General features: G+C 38.8%; 1 protein-coding gene and 1 long non-coding RNA gene across 3 annotated transcripts in view; both read left to right on the forward strand.

Moving 5' to 3' along the window:
- The window catches only part of CAMKMT (calmodulin-lysine N-methyltransferase), a 411,952-nt gene that overhangs the window by 70,241 nt on the left and 316,833 nt on the right, over nt 1-24,878 (forward strand). The window lies entirely within an intron of this gene.
- On the forward strand, nt 1,463-24,050 carry LOC129622998 (uncharacterized). Its single transcript, XR_008700240.1, has 3 exons — nt 1,463-1,504; nt 12,203-12,309; nt 16,333-24,050. It is a non-coding gene; the product is annotated as an uncharacterized LOC129622998 (long non-coding RNA).

Raw genomic sequence — 24,878 nt, forward strand, 5'->3', positions numbered from 1 at the left:
TTAGTAGGCAATTTTCATGTGTGATGGAGTGAAATGTTGAGAAGGCAGCCTCTCATCAGTGGACAAACAATGCCTAAGAATTTAGCTAATGGCCCCCCTTCAGTGCAGAGAATAGATGGCAACAATTGTACTTGCAGACTAGACCCGGAGCTACTTGTTTGGCTGCTAGGTGTTAATGCAAATTTGTTCTTCAGCTCATTCAACCCTGGGGCTCCCATCCTTTGATTTAATTAAATGTAATTGGTTACATTGCTCCTCCCAGGCCCCTGAGGTGTTTTTGTTTATTGCTTACTCTTTGCAATAAAGCTTCAATTCAAGGCACAAAATGCTGGATAAATAAGAGTCCTTTTTTCTTATGTTGGATTTGCAGGGAGATTATTCCTTTCAAATAGTTTGGCTTTACTGTTAAAAGTAAATGACCAGTGAAATAAACTCATTGGGTGGCAAATGTAGCATATCCAGAAGCAAGGAATTAAGTAAGGCAAATTACATGAGATTAGGAAAAAAACATGAAGTTGTAATGTTAAATTAGTAAAAATTTGCTAACCTACTCTGAGATATCAGCACTGTAAATAAATAAGGCTTTAATATGTAAGATTACCATTGTTGTAGCATATTATTAAAGTTACTTTTAAATGCCAGCTACGAAATAGTGAAGTCATTTTGTAATCATGCTGAATTCTCTTACTCATAAATATGCAAGTGGCCTTGTGGGGACAAAAGCGAGAATGATATTGACTTAAATTAGGTCAGCACAATTAACCTATTCCTTTTTAATGAAAGATTTTTTTCCCTTCTGCATAAGTTTATTTTTTTAACCCGAAGATACTGTAAATAACATATTTTTTGATAAAGTGGTTTTTTTTCCCTTTCAAGATTTCGTTTTAATTTGAGAAGTGGGGTAAATTATATTTGTAGTACTAACTTCTGAGGAAGCACTCAGAAACTTAGAAAAATTAGAATATTATCATTCATACTTCTCAATTCAGTTTTAAGTACCAAACTATGAATCATTTTTTCCCCCTTTTTGTCCTTGTCAGTTGGATAAAATGGCCTGGCAGGAACTGGTATTTATTATAATGTTGTCTTGTTAGTTCCTTTATTGCTTTCTTCTTCCCTGGCCTCTATTTTTTCCCTTTTTAACTGTAGCGGTATAGACACTGTGATACCAGTGACACGTTCATTAGTGCAGTAGGCTTTCTAAATCTTGCTGTGTCACCAGCCTAACTCATATCTCTTCTGATGGGAGAAAAAAAAGGGGAAAAATCCATGATAAGAGCACAGGTATTCTCAGTTCAATATAAAGCTTCAGTTTCTCACAACAGGATTGTTTTGCAGGACATTTTTTCTCGGCTCCTCTCACATTGTATTGCTGAAAAAGTGGGGTCTAAGCCTATCGCGCTGCGCCATCAGAAGGTTAGGCCTTTCTTCAGCGGTTGTGCCAAGCGGTTATTGTAATAAACTAGAGGACACTCCCCTGGGGTGTGGTGGTGGCAGCTCAAAGGTAAGTGTTCAGAGAAGAAATGGAGTACCACGTTCCCATCTTGGGCGTGAGCTGTTGAAGAGACGGTGGTTTATTTCAGAGTAAGTTTTAGTTAGCCTCCCTCAGCTTGGGTGTCGGCAGAAATTCCAGCTGTCGGCCTCGGTCGGAAAATCTTAGATGGAAGTACAGGCTTTGTCAGATGAGTTTAGGACAATGTAACTTCTCACCTAGTTTTCATGAAGGAGTCACAGTTTAGAATAACTCTTGACCCACATATGGGCAAACAACCCACTTAATGTATTACCTGTTTAACATATGTAATGTAGTGGAGACTGGAGGTCTCTTTTGTAAATGGAAATGTAATGTCACAGACAGAAGGGAGGGAAATATTCCAGTGGTCTTTTAGATAAAACCAGATACTCTTTTCTTGTGCTTGAGTAATTTTCCTCCCTGTGCACTGGTAATAATAAGCCCATTGCCTGTCCCCTAACTGTGACTCTCCTGAATCCGCAGCTTTGATTGGAAACTCTCAACCCCTGACCGGCCTCAGGAGCACTGATTACAGAGGCACCCCACACACTTCCCTCGTAAACATTTGGCAGATCAGGAAGTGCTGAGAAGTGATGCCCCTGGCTCTCAGAAGAGGGTACTGGTGGGAGAAGAAATAGAACATTTTCCCTCTTGCAGCTGTCAGAGAGTGATTATGTCAAATGGGTTTTCAAGGAGCCACAAAGTAATTACAGGGTAACTTCTTGACATTATTTTCCAATGTTTGACTCAGTAGATGATGATGATTAATTGATGTGTATTATTTTATGGCTCTCTGAAACTTTGTTTGATACTTTAGGTACAGGTCAGACTAAGTCTTCATTTAGACTAATATAGCAAATTTGCCTTAAATTTTAAGTTAATTTTCCCTCTATAATAGATTCAAATGATTTCTTCAACTATTAGTCTTCTGATGACTGTAGAGACTGTTTGGGTTACCTTTTTCATGTAGTTTTTTTTTTTTTTTTTTAATAATCATGCGCTTTCAAAGTAGTATTTTCCTCTTTTACTGAGATGTTACTGTGGATTTCTCAGGCGATTGTGAGAATTAAATGAAAAGTGCTTAATACCTGGGGCATGGTTAAATGTCAGCTATATTGAGACATGACATGGTAATCATTAAACTTCAAAAAGGTGTTTCCTTGTATGCTATTTCACTAATGTGGTGGTCTAGGTAGCAGGGAAGAATCTGACACCTTGTTCATTTTCTAATGTAGTCATACTACATTAGAACTAGTCTACCTATTAGTTTATATTTTCTTATTAATTTTAGTTCAATTTAAAATAGTGGGGAATATTTATACAATGGACTTGAAACATATTTATGTTTCCTTTTCCAGGGCATATCTTATACATAAATGTCTATATTATTGATTTAGGTAGGCCAAAATCAGGACATTTGTGACTGGTATAATAGAAATTAAGACAGATTAATTAAAATAACTAAGTAATAAGTATAGTGGAGCTTTCATTATTTTACTGTTTATAAATTTTAAATGTATCGCTTTCAAATCAAAGTTGTCATTGGTGTGAGAAGTGTTTCGTGATCTTCCTGGACTTTCATAAGCTGTGTACAAAAAGTGTTTCAAGCCAGAATGTTTCTTATGAAGAGAATGGAAAAGTGTGACATTCTGAGAATTCACAACACTTTATATTGGGGCAAAATAGAAAAAAATTGTCTTAAGTTTCAATTTTGCCTTTGTTCCATATAAAAATACCTTCTATTTGCTGACCCACAAACTGTTCACCAAAAAAATAACTACTGTGTGTATGAATGTCATGTGAGTGAATGATTTGGTTATGGCGTAAATGCTAATATTTGATGAACTTTTGAGAACATTCTTGAATATAGTTATATAAGGAAGTGCTTCTGAGTAGATTTTTTTTTAACATTTTCAGATATCAAATGAATATCAAATGAATCAAATGAATATCAGAATATTCATTCAAAAGTAATATTTTCTCCCAAATTTAAGGGAAATATCTTAGAATCAGGTATCTTGCTGTAATAGGTTTCTGCCACGTCCTTTGCATATGAATGCATTCATTGTGTGCTGGTGTCTGTGCACCGTGTGTGTGTGTGTGTGTGTGTGTGTGTGTGTTGTAAGTAAATGAAGTAGGTGAGCTATTTATTAGCCATACTGCTTCTGCCTGCCAGCTAGATATATCATCAACATTCCAGGTACAAAAGATGCTTAACCAGTTCAACTGAATAGTCTTCCTTTGTTTTCACAAAATGTGTTTCACAAAGAAAAGATGTTGCTCTCATGGTAACAGAAGGATGGGAGTCTAGGATTTGCAGTGCCATCTTTATTATGTGTATGCGGAATGAAAAGAAACCAAGTATTCAACTGTGGGCTGTGTGGGATTTTTTTTTTTAATTTTGGTGTTAGTTGTGGTCTCCATTGATAGGATATTTTAGACTTTTAAAAAACCATCTGTTTATAGGAAGCACAGGGGGTGCACCCGTCTGTTGAATTTATTATGCGAAGTGCAAATAGCAGATGGCTCAGCAATAGGTTTATCCTTCTGTAGGAATTCGTTGTTTCTAAAAGTAACAAATCTTTGTCTTTCAATATTAACACATCTTGGGACATTTGACTGGGGTTTGTTTTCCTTCTGAAATAGTGCTCTCATTGGCAGTCTGATCTGCATTATCTCTCAACTGACTAAGCCTTGCCTGGTTGCTGTGAATCATCTACTTCCTTACTCTATTCAAGTTCCACCCGTTGACATATTTGCTATTTTTTATTCTCTATCAGAATTATTATCAGGAAACATTAGGTGCCTAGGACTTTGCCAGATTCTGTATATATGTTTATTATCTCTATGCTTGCACCTAGCAAATTGACGTGCAGTACCAAAAACAAAGTTTTACTACACAAGGACCTCTATATTACTGTGTACATAACTTGGCTTTCAGTGTTTCCTTTATTTAAATTTTCTACAGTTCTTGTGTTTCCTTGAATTATTTTTTCTTTCTTGTGAAGCATGCTTTAAGATCCTTAAGAATGGTACCCTGATTCCTTTTCTTCCTATCAACTTATTTAAATATGTTGTTTTTGTTTAAGATTGTGAATAGATACCAAATGTTTATAACATAGATAAGAGATAAAGATGAACAGAAAACATACATGCATAAATTCACTACATTGAATGAGTGAATTATCCAAGACAGTAAGAGGGGGCATATGTATGGATATTGAGGGGGAAGTGGATAAATGTGTCTGACTGGGTTGGTATCAGAAAAATCTTTCATGAACATGGATGCCTTGTGCAAAGCCCAGCTAGTAAAGCTGCCATGGAGAACATCCCTTTTCTTTGAACAAAATTTTAACCATGGCAGCTGGGCAGCAGGCCCTTAACTAAATAGATGGTCTCAAGCTGGATGGCCAACATTTCAGACATTGAACAAAATGCTAGTACTTTCCATAGCATTTCATATACGCAGATAAAGTGAAGTCGCTCAGTCGTGTCCAACTCTTTGCGACCCCATGGGCAGTAGCCTGCACCAGGCTCCTCCGTCCATGGGATTTTCTAGGCAAGAGTACTGGAGTGGGTTGCCATTTCCTTCTCCAGGGAATCTTCCCGACCCAGGGATCAAACCCAGGTCTCCTGGATTGTAGACAGACGCTTTACCATCTGAGCCACCAGGGAAGTCCTATGCAGATAAGGGTTCAGTAAATGCTGTCTGTTGTTTTGTGGTGAAATGATTATGTGATATGGTGATATGATCATTTTAATCCCTTCCTCTAGCTCTTGTTTACATAAACCTTTTCTATAAACTGTTTAATGTTTTACTCTCATTCAAGCTCTTGTTCTTTCTGCCACTCTCATCCTAACATTTCCCAGATTTTTAAAGCAAAAAATATCATGGTTTAATTCCATTTGATATACCTGTATTCTTTCCATGTTTGTCTACAGGTATTCTAATTTTTTATTTTGTAGCATGCATATTTCTAAGGCCTATACAATTGATATTTGAACCTGAATTCAACTTATTTTTTAAATTTAAAGTTCCATGTTTAATGAAGTTTTCCAGGTTTTTAAAAAATTCACTTTTTTAAAATCTCCTGTCTTTCCTTAATTAGTATTTACTGGATACTGAATTAAATTTCTGTATAAAAATACGTCACCTAATTCAAAGTAGCCTCAATTTTTATGTCTTGCTTAATGTACATGAAATTTGAATCTTTTTTTTAAACTAAAATATCTATAGATATCCTTAGGCCTATAGATTTCAGCATCCTCCCCATTCTCTGCTCTCACTGTTCCCTGCACATGTCATTCCATCTTATCAGTGACAGGAACTGTGAACTGCTACTTTCTCTGTGGGGCTTATCTCATGTCCCCTAGCAGGGTTGATGGCTGGCTTCTCTTTGTGCCCAGAGCTCTGTTTATACCCTAATTGTAAACAGTTGTCCTATTATATTGTAATTATCTGCTTACCTGCCAATCTCCTCAGCAGATGGGGTAGTAGCTTTGTCCTATTCATTTTGCCTCCCAAGTTCAATAAACACAGGTTTGTTGAATGAAGGAGGTAATTGTGTGTGTGTGTGTGTGTGTGTAAGAGAGAGAGAGAGAGAGAGAGAGAGAGATCCATCAGAGGACATCCAGAGATGCTGTTAATTCTCCTCCTTTAAAGATTTGATGAAATTCTGCTATTTTATGAAAGCTCTCCTCCCCCTTTTAGATAAAGGTTGCTAATAGGTTTCCAACAAAAGTGTCAGAAACCTAGACTGGTAATTTACTGTTTGTGTTTGCATATATTAAACTAGGACAGAAATGAAAAAATCGGAGTAGAATGTTAATCACAGTTGAGGTCAAGTCAATTAGAAAACAGAAGTAAGTTTGTTGCTATTTCCAACTTTACATAATGGCATCATGTAGTCTTTGGGGGGGGCACATATATTTTGGAATATGAGCATCGTTAGTTTCTTTTGAACAACTGTACACCAGCTCATGAATTTGCATACATAAATACTACTAGTGAAAATTTGTTTATTATCTTGCATTTCAGTGCTATTTACTAACAGATTTCAAGACAATAGACAATTTTATAACCTTAGTTTTATAAAAACCACTAGTATTTTTGGTCCCTAGCAACCATTTAGTATGTAAATTAGGTATTCTCAGGCTTAATGTACTTCATTTTTATAAAACAAATACATCATTAATCTGATTAAGTTCTTAGATGGGAGTGCTGTCCTCAGATCATTGTGGATCATTTATTGTTGGGCATGCATCCAAAAAAAATTCAAGCGTGGCACTTACAGTCTAGGTTTAGGAGAATTGTTGAAACCTCCTAAATGACATTTTCCAGAAGAATAGAAAGGCACTGCTTACTTACAATTGCAAGCATTACCTAAAATTTAATGATGTTCTTACCCTTAATTGCAACTCAGTTTGATGATGATTCAGTGCCTGAAATTATGCTGTGTTTTGCTTTGATGTTAAAAAATGTGAAATAAAGGTGATCCAAGTGAATCAAAAATAGATCCTGGCTTTCCAGTAGTGACTTAATCACTATGTTTCTGAATTCAGAAGGTTGCTTGACTGTCATGGCTATTATTTGGCATGTCTTTAGCTTTTAGTCAAATTTACTACTTTTAAGAACTGAGAATGTTTAATATTAAGGTTAAAGAAAGTTCATGATGTTTTAATTTATATAGCAGAAGAACCTTTTAAAGAAAATTTACAACATAGTTTACTGAATTCTACCTTATTTCCTTTTACAAAGTTGTATATCCTCTGTTTGTAGGTAGTCTTTGTCTAATGAAGCATGATGATAATAATGGCTTTTGTTTATTGAATGGACCTCATTCATTCTCCTAGAAATCTTGTGAAGTTGTTCTGTTTATTCCCATCTTACAGATGATTAAACAGAGGCTCAGAGAGATTAAGTTAGTGCCCAAAGGCATACAGATAGCATGTGGTTAATCTGGGACTCAAACATAGTTCTTATTCCAGAGCCTCTGCCTCCTCAGATAGGTGAGAGAAAGGAAGAGAACAGATTAATATACAAAGGTCATTGGGGTTGTCGAACTTTTTCTCTAAAGGGTCAGATAGTAAATGTTTTTGGGCTTCCCTGGTGACTCAGATGGTGAAGCAATGCAGGAGACCCAGGTTCAATCCCTGGGTCAGGAAGAGCCCCTGGAGAAGAGAATGGCTACCCACTCCAATATTCTTTCCTGGAGAATTCCACGGGCAGAGGAGCCTGGTGGGCTACAATCCATGGGGTTGCAAAGAGTCCGACACAACTGAACCACTAATACTTGTACATGTTTTAGGCAGTGAAGACCACACATACCTGGTCTTTAGCACGTATTCTTGTTTTCACTTTTTTTAAGAAACCTTTAAAAATATAAAAGCTGTTAGAAAAAAGCTAGTGGGAGGCCAAATTTGACCTAGAGTTTTTAGTTTGCCAATCTCTAATTTAGGGCAATGTCAGTAAGCCCTAAATATTTTCTCTGGATTATGTTAATTATAGTCAGTAAAATAATTTATAATAGTGACTTTCAAACATCAAGAACATGGACAAGTTATGTTCTCTATACCCTATTTGAGAAGGCATGAAAACATGACATCTTAGATTTTCATTAAAGAAATCAAAATAAAGTGTTAATATTTTTAGTGATTTCTAGATATCTGGAAGACTCAACTTTTTGAAACTATTCATTTTATAACAGCAAAAACAAAAGGTTATATTGCAAGTAGATTTGACAGTTACAGAATGCATAACATATAATTTTAATTTCATCCTTGAGTGTTTAATTTTATTTAAAAAAAAAAATCTTACCTTCTTGATATATGAGTGCTTAGCATTTTGTCCCTATATTTTTGATATTGCAGATTACTGATTCCCCTTTTTTATAGTACACATCTTACTGAGGAATACTAAAGTATGGCTGAGAAAATTTTTTTTCATTTCTTAAGGAAATAGCAGCTTGTATGTGTTGATACAAGGTATCCAAGATTTTTGTTGATAGTTTATATTTACCTAGATGTGAATGTTTTCTTCAACTCCTTTATTAACATTTAAGTGGTTTTTTTTTAATGTATTTAAAATTTTTTATTTTGTTTTGTTATTGTTATTATTTGTTATCATTATGATGATGTTGGACTGCGCTGGGTCTTGTTGCTGTGTGCGGGTGTCTCTAGTCCTGGAGGACAGGGGCTACTCTCTAGCTGTGGTTCTTGGGTTTTTCTTTGTGGTGGCTTCTCTTGTTGTGGAGCACCGGGCTCTAGAATGTTCGGGCTTCAGTATTTGCGGTTCATGTGCCCAGCTGCCCCATGGCATGTGGGATCTTCCCAGACCAGGGATTGAACTGGTGTCTCTTGCATTCATTACAAGGCAGATTCTTAACCTTTGGACCACTAGGGAAGCCCATGTTAAAGTTTTAGCTGGCTTAAGGGACACAGCTGCTGCTGCTGCTAAGTCACTGCAGTCGTGTCCGACTCTGTGCGACCCTATAGACGGCAGCCCATCAGGATCCCCCGCTCCTAGGATTCTCCAGGCAAGAACCCTGGGGTGGGTTGCCATTTCCTTCTCCAATGCATGAAAGTGAAAAGTGAAAGTGAAGTCACTCAGTCGTGTCCAACTCTTAGTGACCCCATGGACTGCAGCCTACCAGGCTCCTTCGTCCATGGGATTTTCCAGGCAAGAGTACTGGAGTAGGTTGCCACTGCCTTCTCCGAAGGGACACAGACTCCAGCCCTTTTCCTAAAGAGGCCCCAAGCAGTATGGGGGGGAAGGGGGAAAGCGGGAGGCAGGAGGGGAGGGGTAGTTGTCCTCCTAATGGGGCATGAGGAATAGCTGGAGCCCTGGGACTTTCAAACCATGTGGCTAGTATTGTGTTTTTATTCAGCTCACTTGGGTCCATGTGTTTACATTTTTCTATTTTTCTTCAAGCCATTAGTGATATTCCTTTTGAGAAACTCAGTACATATTGTTTTGGTTGAACTAAGAAGGTAAAGAGATATTTGTATCTATTAGCAGGCTAGAACATGCCTGCTGAATGGATGGGTGTGCTGCTAAGCCCAGGAGCCACAGTGGCCTACCAGTCCTTGCTTTTTGGAGGGTAGTCTTCTCAAAGCTTTCCTCCCAGTGCTCAGTTAGCTGCAAGGACAAAATCAGCTCCCAAAGCTTCATAAATGACATTACAAAAGACCAAAAAAAAAAGTTAAATATTATTATCTGTATTATCAAATTATAGAGCAAAGATTCTGAGTCATTGTTTAGGTAGTGAGGGTGGCTTTTGTTTGTCATACTTGCCCTTCCTTTTAAAAAAAGTAGTACGTAGTGGACCAAACACACAGTCCTGCGACAGAGGGGATATTGAATGGTTTGCTGTGTAGGTCAGTCACTAAGCCAAACCGCCAAAGTCTGACGTATGGGCAGTTTTCAGATGACGTTTCCTGAGCATTTATTGTATACTAGATTCTATCCAAAATGATTTCCATTCCTTATCTCATTTAGTCTTTGCAAATTTTTCAAGAGGAAACTGAGGTTTAGAGAAGTTGAGTTACTTGTTTACAGTAACATTACCAGTAAATTACAGAGGCAGAATGTGGATATGAACAACATGACACTAAACCTATGCCCGTCTAAGGGCGTAAGACATGTTTTATCCTTCAGTGTTAACAGTCTTCATTTGAAGGAATGAAGTTCTTCAGAATGGAACTGAAAAGAGGACATTGTAGCTACAAACGGAGGCTATAAAAATCTGAAACAATGTATGGGCAATCCTTGGAGCAATCTAAAGAATAAACAAACAAAAATAAAGGTCTCTGAGTTTAAAGTGGATCCTCAACTAATTAGAATTACTTATATGTATTATGATGTGACTGCCTTTAGCTTGCATTTGATGGCTTTTGTTTCATGTGAACATGAACTAATATCATGCGAAAATTGGTAGTTTGGGAAAACGTAGGAAGATTAAGCTAAGTAAAAGATTAATTCAGCAAATATTTGTTGAGTGCATCTTATGCCAGAATCAGTCAGTCAGTTCAGCCGCTCAGTTGTGTCCGACTCTTTGCAAACCCATGGACTGCAGCATGCCAGGCTTTCCTGTCCATCACTAACTCCCAGAACTTGCTCAAACTCATGTTCATCGAGTTGGTGATGCCATTCAACCATCTCATGCTCTGTTGTCCCCTTCTCCTCCCACCTTCAATCTTTCCCAGCATCAGAGGCTTTTCCAGTGAGTCCGTTCTTCACATCAGGTGGCTAAACTTGAAATGTTATTGGAGTTTTAGCTTCGGTATCAGTCCTTCCAATGAGTATTCAGGACTGATTTCCTTTAGGATGGACAGGTTGGATCTCTTTGCAGTCCAAGGGACTCTCAAGCCTCTTCTCCAAAACCACAGTTCAAAAGTATCAATTCTTCGGCACTCAGCTTTCTTTGTAGTCCAACTCTCACATCCATACATGACTACTGGAAAAACCATAGCCTTGACTAGACGGACCTTTGTTGGCAAAGTAATGTCTCTGCTTTTTAATATGCTGTCTATGTTGGTCATAGCTTTTCTTCCAAGGAGTAAGTGTCTTTTAATTTCATGGCTGCAGTGACCATCTGCAGTGGTTTTGGAGCCCCCAAAAATAAAGTCTCTCCTTGTTCCCCATAAACAGCATGAATAAGCTCCCTTTTAAATGTAACACTTTTCTTGTGTTTAATACTTGTTTATATTCAAGTCTCTTTAAATCTGAGATTTCTGAATACTTGAAGTTCATACCTTTTGATTTGACTTGCTAGAAAACATAGAGATACTCTTTCTCTTTACATTGTGAATTTTCAGGGTTAGAAAGTTCTTTGACCTTTAAATTATGACTGATTTGCTTAAACCAGTGTTGTTGGGTGATGCAATCCAGGCTATAACCAAAATGAAGACTCCAGAGTCTTAATCCCTCAGCTTGTGTCATCAAGCTTTCAAATAGAGAAGTCTTGAGATCTAAGACTGTCTTTGCTTTCCCTCTGGTACGTGTGTCATAGTACTAAGCATGTTGAGGGCTTCCCAGGTGGCTCAGACGTAAAGAATCTGTCTGCCAATGCAGGAGACACAGGTTCGATCCCTGGGTCGGGAAGATCCCCTGGAGGAGGAAATGGCAACCCACTCCAGTATTCTTGCCTGGGAAATCCCATGGGACGGGGAGCCTGGCGAGCTACAATCTACAGGATCTCAAAGAGTTGAATATGACTGAGCAACTGAACATGTGCACACGCACCAAGCATATCATCTTGTGTATCCAACAAATACAGCTGACTAACAGTGTTAAAAAGGCAAGTTATATGGTTAACTGTCTCTTGCTGTTTTTTCTCCTGTTTTTGCTTTATTTAACCTAATATAGAGTGAGTAATATAATGCCTTTTAAATTTGATGAATTGTTATGCACCTAATTCAGATTTAGGGAGTACTAGGTCTTCTTCCTTAAATCTGTGTAAATCTTTTGATATAAATATTCTTCTCATATCAACTGGTTTTACTGTCGAAGGTGATTTGGGAACTTATAGCTGCAAACCTTTCTTGCCTTTTAAAATCTTCCACGCCACAGTGTTCTGTGTGTTTTGATATAGGAGCTTTTAGACTTGAAATGATAGAAAGGCAAGGAAAGTATCCTCTTCAACTGGACTTGTGAGGCTTAAGCTTTGTTTTGTTTTCTTTTTCTTTCAGCACCTGTGTTGTGCAACTATACACAGGATTGATGGGGTGCAAAAGAGGCTGCCCTTTAGCACTTTAAAGAAGCTGGGCCAGTCTTCAAGTTGGCCCTTGAAAAGCAGGTATTACCCTCGCTGCTGAATGGATGTGCTGGTAGAAGCTTGGGGATAAAGAACATCAGCAGAATTGGCCTGAGTGTTCACCTTCACTTGAGACACTTCGATCTCAGAGAAGAAGGAACTGTGTAGATGGCGTGACTGAGGGAGAAGACGTGTGTGACGCAGCTCTTCCAGCTGCCTTGCAAAAGCATCAGGGGCCCTAGCAGATGGCAGATCAGAAGTCTAGTAGCTTTGGTTATAATTCCCCATAGAGCTGTGTGTATGTGTGTGTAAATATATACATTGGGTACATATATATTTATAGCATAGCTTAAATAATGTATTTACATAGGTATCAAATATATACACATATGCACAAATATATATAACAAAACTGTATATATTTATATAGTCCATATGTAAATACATATAGTATATACATGGACTTCCCTGGTGGTTCAGATGGTGAAGAATCCACCTGCAATGCAAGAGGCCCAGGTTCAATCCCTCAGCCAGGAAGATCCCCTGGAGAAGGGAATGGCAACCCACTCCAGTAGTCTTGCCTGGGAAATCCCATGGACAGAGGAGCCTGGTGGGATACATAAATACACATTGTTTGTAAGTATATTTATTGTCTAGATGTGTTAATTTTTCTTTGATCAGTCTTGTGCTCGAGTTTTCATAACTATGGAATCCTTGTTGTCTATTCACAGGATAAACTTGAAGCCAGTGATTTCCAAGTGCCAAGTGTCATCTGTTGCCTCTAAGCCATGTTGTGTTTCTCAGTACTCCCTGAACAGGTCAAACTTTTTTGCTACAAATTGTATTGGATTGGTCAAAAAGTTTGTCCGAGTTTTCCCATAATGAACTTTTTTGGCCAACCCAATATTTCAGTATAATGTTTTCTCCATATCTCTGCCTCGAAGATTTTCCTCTCGGTTCTCTGATAGACTTTTACTCCTTTTAAAGATATGACTGAAATGTTGCCTTCTTGTTAAAGCCTTTCCAGATTCCTTCAAGCCAGTGGCTCCTTCCCTTAAGCTCCCACAGTGCTTAGTTTATTCTTCTGTTGTAACACTTGGCACATATTGTAATTATCACTCTGTATGTCACCTCTCTGTCTGGTGAGCTTCTGGAGCAGAGGTTGTTTTTATTTTCTTACCATCTAGCACAGACCTAGACTTCTCATCAGTGCTTGACTGAAAGAATAAATGAATGAATAAAACATCCCACCTCACTGTTTGAAACATGCTTCAGTTCTTCCAGCTGCCATTTCCTTTGTGCTGCTTTTCTTTATCCTCTTCCCTGTCACACGTTCTTCTGTTCTACCTGGTAGATTTTAGAGCTTATGAAATATGTGTTTAAAGATTTAAAATATAGTGCCTTGAACTCCTTAGAGGAAAAGTCTATGAATAAATAATTAGACTCATTTCACATCAAAATCTAAAGTGTGAAAAACTGTTCGCTATCATTTGGTGCTTTATTCACTTGTATGGTAATCTAATGGCACATCCATTGTTATCACTGAACTACACTGAAATATTTTACTCTTGGGGCTTTTTCATCTGACAAAAGGAGGCTTTTTGAAAATGAAAAAGCATAGTTCCTGTCCCTGGTATGCTAAGGGGCAATTTATTAGTTTTGCAACGCATGGGTTAAAATTACCATGTTTTATAGTGAACATTACCTGAGGAAATTGCTATTAATATCACGGCAGCATGTATATAGGTCCTGTCATCTTTGGGGTATGTAAATCAGGAATGTTGCTGAAGAACTACTTAGCATTTTCTTGGGGGTGAAGTGCTTAGTTTTGGAATTTAATTGTAGGTTTTACATTTAAGCTGTTCAGTATTACTCTTATAAAGGTTCTATAAATTTCTTGCTTTGTAGGTTTAGTCACTTTAACAGGTTTAGTCACTACAGTTGAAAGGCATCATCCTCATAATGAAGCCAGAAAAGAATAAAGGTTGATCATGCAGGGCTGGCTGGCTGTGACATTGAACAATAGAGCTTGACTTCTTCGTGTCTGTTAAATTAGACTATGGGGTGTGCTTATCTTGCTGCAATGATATTGAATTGTAACAAGAAAATGTTATGTTGTGCAGCTCTGCAGAGGGGGTGTGCATCTCTTTTCACTTTGCATGTATGGGGAAAGCTTTAAAATACTAGTGAAGCTGCCTTGTGAGCCTAAAGTCTTAATGGCACAGACTGGGCAGAATACTGAGATAAAAATAAAAAATTGCAAAGGTTTTTAAGTATCCTGTAAAGTTTTATCCATTGAGGTCTTTTTTAAAGGACTGAGGGCAGCTCAGAAAGCATATGCTAGAAAAATTCGATTTTGAAGAGGTCTTTGAAGAAGACAAATAATACAGCCTGAAAGAAAAGTAAGAGGATATTATGTTACATTGGTGACAGATTTATTCTCAACTTTTTTACATGTGTACGTGATACAGTTCAACTCAGTTCTCTAAATATTAATGAAATAGCTTCTGTGTTGGATACCATGAAAGTGAGAGTGAAGTCGCTCAGTTGTGTCCAGCTCTTTGCGACCCCATGGACTGTAGCCCACCAGGCTCCTCCATTCATGGGATTCTTCAGGCAAGAATACTGGAGTGGGTTGCCATTTCTTTCTCCAGGGGATCTTCCTGACCCAGGGACCGAACCCAGGTCTCTTGCATTGCGGGCAGATGCTTTAACCTCTGAGCCACCAGGGAAGCTGGGCTTCCCTGGATACCATAGGAGGTTTTGAAAAAGTGTGTGATTCAGTCATACCCTGATGAATTTAGTATCTTTGAGGAGACAAAAATTAAATCGATGAAATAACTTCTTAGAATTGTCGGATGTATGAATGACAGTATTGTAAGCTGTCAAGATCGTTTAAAATTTTGATTCTGTTATTATATGTATCATTCCCAGATGTGTCACATGAGCATTTGATAGGCATCCCTTTTATGTCATAAGTCACTGTTAAAAATATGGAAGAGTCAAGGGCAAGGTTAGGAGCAAGAAAGAGTCTCTGACACTTCCCATGCTTATTCTTTGCAAATGTTTGTTGTCTTCTCTTGAACATTGCATTATTCTCTAAACATGTTTGAAGCACCCAGTTAATAATCTGTTACAGAATTTTATCATGAATGTTAAGCTACTTTTCAAGTTTTTATATATAGTTATTTAACTCTTCCAAAAAAATCACAATAGCATTTCTATAGTTCTGTTTGCTATTTCTCTCCCATTTGTCATAATTCTTTAGTGGATTCCAGAAAGGACTACAAGTAGAAGTTTTAAATTTAGTTAGCATGGTGGAATATAGATTGCTCTGTCTGTAGATTCAAACCTTCTTAAAGCAGCTACTAGGTCCCCTATTATTTCCTTACTTATGGTAGCCTGCATTTTCTTCTTTATGCTGTTTATCTTTCTCTTCCTCTCTGAAGACCATTTTTCTTCCCAAAGAAGATTGGATTGAAGTACAAGGTGAGAATTGAAGTAGCCGTATTTGATGTCCATTTCCTCTTCCTTCTTCCTTAATAACAGAAACAGAACTCAAGTTTTGTTTTGGGCAAGAGTGCTCAGTAAAAATACTTATCTGTACACCCTTAGGGCTTGTGGGTAGCCTTTTGATAATTCTGGCCAATGAAATGTAGGGAGAAGTTGCTGGATGGAATGTGTTACTTAGCTGGTGTGTGTGTGTGCATGTGTGCATGCTCAGTTGCTTCAGTCATGTCTGACTCTTTGCAACCCCCAACCCTGTAGCCTGCCAGGCTCCTCTGTCCGTGGAATTTTCCAGGCAAGGATATTAGAGCTAGTTGCAATTTCCAACTCCAGGGGACCTTTCTGACCAAGGATTAAATCTGCATCTCATGCCTCCTGCATTGGCAGGCAAATTCTTTACCATGGAGCCACCTGGGAAGCCCATTAGTTAGCTGATACTGCATAACAAATATCCCAAAGCTTAATGGCTTAAAAAACTGATAAATGTGTATTGTCGCACAATTTTGGTGGTCAGCAACTCAAGAAAGCTGATTTTACTCTCTGTGTGATTTGGCTTAGGATCTCATGAAGTTGCAGTCAAGATATCTGTGGGCCTGTGGTCATCTATGAAGATTTAACTTGGAGGAGCTTTTAACCATTATGTTTTATTGCTTAATAATAGTAGTAATAATAAAATATCACCTGCCCTAGGAAAGTAACTCTGAAATATATTGAGCACTATTATAGCCAAATGCTATTGTGAATTTCAAAATGTTGATTAGAATTAAGTCACTATTTATAGTCCCATTCATTGATTTCTCTACTTTTGAAGTATTGCTGCTACTGCTGCTAAGTCACTTCAGTCGTGTCCGACTCTGTGTGACCCCATAGATGGCGGCCCACCAGGCTCCCCCATCCCTGGGATTCTCCAGGCAAGAACACTGGAATGGGTTGCCATTTCCTTCTCCAATGCATGAAAGTGAAAAGTGAAAGTGAAGTCGCTCAGTCATGTCCGACTCTTAGCGACCCCGTGGACTGCAGCCTACCAGGCTCTTCCGTCCATGGGATTTTCCAGGCAAGAGTACTGGAGTGGGGTGCCATTGCCTTCTCCGAAGTATTAGAATACTTTAAATCCACTCTTGTTCCTATAACTTGCTTTCTTTTCTTGAACTTTCATTATCTCTCTTGAGAAAGACGTCCTTCTCCAACTGACCAAATAGCCATTGCATACTCTCACAATTTAACCCAAAATAAATAAACAAAAAATAGTACAAGATAATACAAAATTAAGTGCTAACTTATCATCCAAAGTCAAATCTTCCAAACAAGGGCTAGGTATGTTAGGAATGTGAAAGAGGAAAGTGAAAAGTTGGCTTAAAACTCAACATTCAGAAAACTAAGATCATGGCGTCTGGTCCTATTGTTGTAGGAAGGAGAACCCTTTCCAGGGCCCGAAACTGGGCTCTTGTCTAACACTCAGAAATCAATTGTCCAAGGAGACACATGTGCTGACAAAGCAAGAGATTTTATAGGGAAAGGGCACCTGGGCGGAGAGCAGCAGGCTAAGGGAACCCAGGAGAACAGCTCTGTCACATGGCTTGCAGTCTCAGGTTTCATGGTGATGGGATTAGTTTCCGGGTTGTCTTTAGCCAATCATTCTGACTCAGAGTCCTTCCTGGTGGGGCACACCTTGTTCAGCCAAGATGGATGCCAGAGAGAAGGATTCTGGGAGGTGGTCGGACAGGTGGTGTCTCCTTTTGACCTTTCCCGAACTTTTCTGGTTGGTGGAGGCTTATTAGTTCCCTGTTCCTTACCCAGACCTCCTATTGTAGAACAACTCACGCAAATGGTTACTACGTGCCTGGCCAGGATGGGTGGTTTCAATCAGTGTGCTTCCCCTAACACTATCACTTCATGGCAAATAGATGGGGAAACAGTGGAAACAGTTACAGACTTTATTTTTCTGGGCTCCAAAATCACTGCGTATGGTGACTCCAGCCATGAAATTAAAAGATACTTGCTCCTTGGAAGAAAAGTTATGACCAACCTAGACAGCATATTAAAATGCAGACACATTACTTTGCCAACAACGATTCATCTAGTCAAAGCAATGGGTTTTCCAATAGTCATGTATGGGTGTGAGAGTTGGACCATAAAGAAAGCTGAGCACCAAAGAATTGATGCTTTTGAACTGTGGTGTTGGAGAAGACTCTTGAGAGTCCCTTGGACAGCAAGGAAATCCAATCAGTCCATCCTACAGGAGATCAGTCCTGAATATTCATTGGAAGGACTGATACCGAAGCTAAAACTTCAATACTTTGGCCACCTGATGCGAAGAACTGACTCACTGGAAAAGACCCTGATGCTGGGAAAATTGAAGGCGGGAGGAGAAGGGGACAACAGAGGATGAGATGGTTAGATGGCATCACCGACTCAAAGGACGTGAGTTTGAGTAAACTCCGGGAGTTGGTGATGGACAGGGAGGCCTGGTGTGCTGCAGTCCATGGGGTTGCAAAGAGTCAGATACGACTGGGCAAGTGAACTGAACTGAACTGATGTTAGGAATAAGAAATATATAATGGCTAGAAACCTGGAAAGACATGTCATTTTGTGAAGAGGAATACTAATTGAAATATGACTAACCCCAAAGCAAGAGGTACTTGGATGATGATAAATAAAGAATGGACAACAATGTCCATTGTTATATGTTGCTTTGAGACAAGAAATTGTTTCATTTCAGTTCAGTCGCTCAGTCGTGTCTGACTCTTTGCGACCCCATGAATTGCAGCACGCCAGGCCTCCCTGTCCATCACCAACTCCCAGAGTTCACCCAAACTCATGTGCATCATTCAGCCATCTCATCCTATGTCGTCCCCTTCTCCTCCTGCCCCCAGTCCCTCCCAGCATCAGAGGCTTTCCCAGTGAGTCAACTCTTTGCATGAGGTGGCCAAAGTATTGAAGTTTCAGCTTTAGCATCATTCCTTCCAAAGAACACCCATGACTAATGTCCTTTAGGATGGACTGGTTGGATGTCCTTGCAGTCCAAGGGACTCTCAAGAGTCTTCTCTAACACCTCAGTTCAAAAACATCAGTTCTTCGGCACTCAACTTTCTTCACAGTCCAACTCTCACATCCATACATGACCACTGGAAAAACCATAGCCTTGACTAGACTGACCTTTGTTGGCAAAGTAATGTCTCTGCTTTTGAATATGCTATCTAGGTTGGTCATAACTTTCCTTCCAAGGAGTAAGCATCTTTTAATTTCATGGCTGCAATCACCATCTGCAGTGATTTTAGAGCCCCCCAATATAAAGTCTGACACTGTTTCCACTGTTTCCCTATCTATTTGCCATGAAGTGATGGGACTGGGTGCCATGATCTTTGTCTTCTGAATGTTGAGCTTTAAGCCAACTTTTTCACTCTCCACTTTCACTTTCATCAAGAGGCTTTTGAGTTCCTCTTCACTTTCTGCCATAAGGGTGGTGTCATCTGCATATCTGAGGTGATTGATATTTCTCCTGGCGATCTTGATTCCACCTTGTGCTTCTTCCAGCCCAGCGTTTCTCATGATGTACTCTGCATGTAAGTTAAATAAGCAGGGTGACAGTATACAGCCTTGACGTACTCCTTTCCTATTTGGAACCAGTCTGTTGTTCCATGTCCAGTTCTAACTGTTGCTTCCTGACCTGCATACAGATTTCTCAAGAGGCAGGTCAGGTGGTCTGGTATTCCCATCTCTTTCAGAATTTTCCACAGTTTATATTGATCCACACAGTCAAAGGCTTTGGCATAGTCAATAAAGCAGAAATAGATGTTTTTCTGGAACTCTCTTGCTTTTTCGATGATCCAGCGGATGTTGGCAATTTGGTGTCTGGTTCCTCTGCCTTTTCTAAAACCAGCTTGAACATCAGGAAGTTCACGGTTCATGCACTGCTAAAGCCTGGCTTCATGGTTCACGTACTGCTGAAGCCTCGCTTGGAGAATTTTGAGCGTTACTTTACTAGCGTGTGAGATGAGTGCAATTGTGTGGTAGTTTGAGCATTCTTTGGCATTGCCTTCCTTTGGGATTGGAATGAAAACTGACCTTTTCCAGTCCTGTGGCCACTGCTGAGTTTTCCAAATTTGCTGGCATATTGAGTGTGGCACTTTCACAGCATCATCTTTCAGGATTTGCAATAGCTCAACTGGAATTCCATCACCTCCACTAGCTTTGTTCGTAGTGATGCTTTCTAAGGCCCACTTGACTTCACATTCCAGGATGTCTGGCTCTAGGTAAGTGATCACCCCATCGTGATTATCTTGGTAGTAAAGATCTTTTTTGTACAGTTCTTCTGTGTATCCTTTCCACCTCTTCTTAATATCTTCTGCTTCTGTTAGGTCCATACCATTTCTGTCCTTTATCGAGCCCATCTTTGCATGAAATGTTCCCTTGGTATCTCTTATTTTCTTGAAGTGATCTCTAGTCTTTCCCATTCTGTTGTTTTCCTCTATTTCTTTGCATTGATCGCTGAGGAAGGCTTTCTTATCTCTCCTTGCTATTCTTGGGAACTCTGCGTTCAAATGGGTGTATCTTTCCTTTTCTCCTTTGCTTTTCACTTCTCTTCTATTCACAGCTATTTGTAAGGCCTCCCCAGACAGCCATTTTGCTTTTTTGCATTTCTTTTCCCTGGGGATGGTCTTGACCCCTGTCTCCTGTACAATGTCACGAACCTCATTCCATAGTTCATCAGGCACTCTATCAGATCTAGTCCTTTAAATGTATTTCTCACTTCCAGTGTATAATCATAAGGAATCTGATTTAGGTCATACCTGAATGGTCTAGTGGTTTTCCCTACTTTCTTCAATTTAAGTCTGAATTTGGTTTCCCTGGTAGCTCAGAGGTTAAAGTGTCTGCCTACAATGTGGGAGACCCAGGTTCGATCCCCGGGTCGGGAAGATCCCCTGGAGAAGGAAATGGTAACCCACTCCAGTATTCTTGCCTGGAGAATCCCATGGATGGAGAAGCCTGGTAGGCTACAGTCCACGGGGTCGCAAAGAGTTGGACAGGACTGAGCGACTTCACTTTCACTTTCACTTTTGGCAATAAGGAGTTCATGATATGAGCTGAAATTGTTTGCTGAATTACAAATAAGAACTATGAACTGTGAGTACATATAGACTTCTCTTCCTTTCAGCAGTGTTTCTCCCGTATATACAAATAGGTAAACCTGTAAGGAAATGGCAACCCACTCCATTGTTCTTGCCTGGAAAATCCCAGGGACGGGGAAGCCTGGTGGGCTGCCGTCTATGGGGTCATACAGAGTCGGACACGACTGAAGCGACTTAGCAGCAGCAGCAGCAGCAGCAAACCTGTAAAGGTACTAAAGAGGCTGCCGAGTATAGCATCTAACTAGCATTATAGCAAGGATTGGGGATGATGTGGGATATCCGTAACAGGATGTGAAACAGCATCTGAGGTCTTGACTGACATTAAGTAGCTCATTCCTCAGCGCACCCTGTTGTTTGCTTGGTGATTGAAAAAGTCTAAAGCAACCTTCTTAGGATCCTAATCTCATGGGAGGTGATGTTTACTGGAGGAGACAAGGTCTTGGTAATATGATTCATCAAAAGTTGGTCTTGTGTTTGATTTGAAAATATTTGGTGAGGTAAAATTCTTAGTTGAAAAGTTGCAGGATCTGTATCCAGTCAACAAAAGTTTATAGAATGTTTATTATGTGTCAGGTTCTGTTGTGTTGATTACTCTTTCTAGGAGTCTCCTTGACTTGTTCTTTCCCTCATGTTCTCAACCATTTCAGTAACCCAAGTTCAAACCCAGTGGCTTTCTTCTACTTGTCTTCTGCCACTTGTATCCAATGTGCTGCCATGGGCTGGTGATACCAAATGCTTACACCTTGGTCCAGATCAAGGCCTTTCATCAATCACAGTCTTTGCTCTGCTGTTTGATACTCTGCATTATAACCACAAACAATTATGGCCACACTTGTGTCTTTACCTTCATTGTCATACATAGCGATGATTTCCACATCTGGGCTTTTGTTCATTCTTTTTCCACTTTAGCATTTGTGAAAGCAGTCTTTTCTTAGTTACCTAGGTGTCCTTTCCCTAATGTTATATCCTGAAAAGTGAAAAATTTTGGTGTATTGAACCATTTAAGACAAGGGTAGATAATTTTTATCTTTTTAAATTTTGTATTTTTATTCACTGCATGTTAACCCATCTAGATATTACTTTGTTGTAGAAACATAGACCTCAGAATTGGAAAAAACCTTAGAGCTTAGAGTACAGCTTCCTTCCTTAATTTTCAGATAAGGAAACCTGAGATTCAGAATGGTTAAGAGGTTTGGCTTAGGGCATTTGAGTAATAAGTAGGAAGAATAAGATTAAAACCCACATTTTATAACTCATCGAGTGTGCTTTGTACTAGAAAAATTAATCCCTTTAATTCTTCTCATATTTTATGTATCTTATTTTATAATACCCAAAATGTGAGCTGTACTTCTACTTCTCCACCCATATTCATAATATCAGTGCCATGCAGTAGTTTTGGATAAATAAACTTGGAAGTGATTTAATTGTCATATAGATATATGTGAATATATCAGTCATAATAGGATAGGTCACATTCAATAACAGACAACCCACGCTCCTAACTTCAGTGGCTTACAACACCAAAGTTTCTTTCATGTTACATGTTTATCTTGGGTTTATTATGGCTTTGTTCCATGTTGTCTTCAATCTAGGACCCAGGATGATGAAGCAAATCTGAAACCAACTGTAGGAGACAAAGTGAAATATGTACCTACTGGGTCTCACCAGGGAAATTTACATGACAAAGTTTGTTGCCAATAGGGAGGAAAAGCATAATCATTCTGCAGGTAGGGGCAGCAAATAATTTTGAAAAATAAAGAAATATCTACTGTGACCTCAAGTAATGAGTAACATACATTTCAATTTATGGCACACACACTATCATTGGTCCCTGCATGGTCACTTTGTCTTTTTGTTTGTATTTGTTTGTTTTAATGTATTCTTACAAAATGCATACTGTTGTTTTGGGATGTTTATTCTGAATTTCTGTAATGGGTAGTATATGAAGATTATATTCTGTTTCTTGATTTTTTTCATTCAACATTATATTAATATTGCAAGATTTATCCACATTGCTGCATGTTTATCCAGTTTGTTGCATCTGGTGAATACACAGTATTTCATAAACATCCACCACACTTTGCCTGTCCACTCCGCTAGATTGCCTTTAATTCTCCACTTCAGTAAATGATGCCATGAGAGAGTTTCTTTGAACTATATACTCAGGATAGGATATATAATTAAGTATTGCTGTGTCAATATTTTCACTAACTTTTCAGAACTATGAATTCTTGATGTTACTGCTGCTGCTGCTGCTAAGTCGCTTCAGTTGTGTCCAACTCTGTGTGATCCCATAGTTGGAAGCCAACCAGGCTCTCCTGTCCCTGGGATTCTCCAGGCAAGAACACTGGAGTGGGTTGCCATTTCCTTCTCCAATGCATGAAAGTGAAAAGTGAAAATGAAGTCGCTCAGTCATGTCCGACTCTTAGCGACCCCATGGACTACAGCCTAGCAGGCTCCGCTGTCCATGGGATTTTCCAGGCAAGAGTACTGGAGTAGGGTGCCATTGCCTTTTCCGCTTGATGTTACTAGAGTTTAGCAACTTTATATCTTAGAAATCAGTGTTATTCTGTAAGTCAATCAAGTGCATCCATCTGAGAATGCACATATAACTAATGTGACTTGTAATTCACATCTATAAAGAGATTTATCACTAATGTTGATCTATAAGCATGTGTTATAAACTGTTGTTCTCAGGCATTGTTTTATATTGACATAAAACCCAGCCATAAATGGATAAACAAGATGTGGTGTACTTTTCAGCTGTGAAAAAGGAGTAACTTACTGATACATGCTACAGTGCAACAAACCTCAAAAACATTATCCTGAGTGTAAGAAACTAATCACAATAACCCATATATTTTATGATACCATTTATATGGACGATCCAGAGCAGGCAAATCCATTGAGACAGAAAGTAGATTAACAGTTGCCTCTGGCAGAGGACTAGGAAGTGAGTGCCGAATGATATGGAATGAGTGCCGAATGATATGGAGTTTCTTTTGGGGGGATGAAACTGTTCTAAAATTGCTCGTGGTGATGGTTGCACAACTCTATTAATATATGCAAAACCATGAGGTGTACACTTTAAATGGGTGAACTTTTATAGCATGTAAATTATACTTTAATAATGTTTTTTTTTTTTTTTTAAAAAGAGCCAAACACGTCAATTGGATCATTTTCCAAGAAGCAGATTGGAATTGAGTTCAGTGAGACCCCTTAGTTTCCTTCTTGCTTTGTGTGACGAGTAGAGGAACTTTTTCTCCTCCTGTGGGAACCTGAAGGCAAAGAATCAGGACAGTTGTATCCCTGAGCTCCAACCTCAAGTTGTTAGAAAATAAACCCAGGCATGCTATTGATATTTAATAATCTCTTCGCTGATATACCTTCCACCCCTGATCTTTTGTTTAATGGTTTCCAGTTATGTTCAGGACAGTTTCACTTATGACCCACCACTGGTTCTCTTCTCCAATGCTGAACTTCTGCTCTACCTTCAGTTTTTATATCTCAATATTTAGAAAACTTGGCACATCTTTTCTCTTTTCTCATTTCTAGATCCAATTTTTTATCATGTTGTCTTAAAATAATTTTCAAAATAGGCCTCCTTTTATTCATAGGGCTTGACCCTGCCTCAAGGGAGAGAATTTTCAAAATTTTAGTGAAGAGGATTGTCAGATTTGTGCTGATTATAATGGTTTAAAAACAGCAAGGAAATTGTTTCTTTCAACAGAATTTATAAATATCTGATGTAACACTTTTGTGAATAAAACTGGAAAAAGTTCTGATTTTCACTTTGTTTTTCATGTCATCTGATAGTCACCATAACATTTGTGTTTGTCAAATCTGATAGTTTTTAAGTAAAGTATCAAAATCCTTGATAACTCAGAGGTGCTCAAGTGACTTGAATGCTTCAGCTTGAGATGGGTCAGCTTTCGGGGTCAAGTTGTGAAGAGAAAGCCATCACACACACTTCAT

This window comes from Bubalus kerabau, chromosome 11, assembly GCF_029407905.1.
Source record: "Bubalus kerabau isolate K-KA32 ecotype Philippines breed swamp buffalo chromosome 11, PCC_UOA_SB_1v2, whole genome shotgun sequence".
NCBI classification, from domain to species: Eukaryota; Metazoa; Chordata; class Mammalia; order Artiodactyla; family Bovidae; genus Bubalus; species Bubalus kerabau.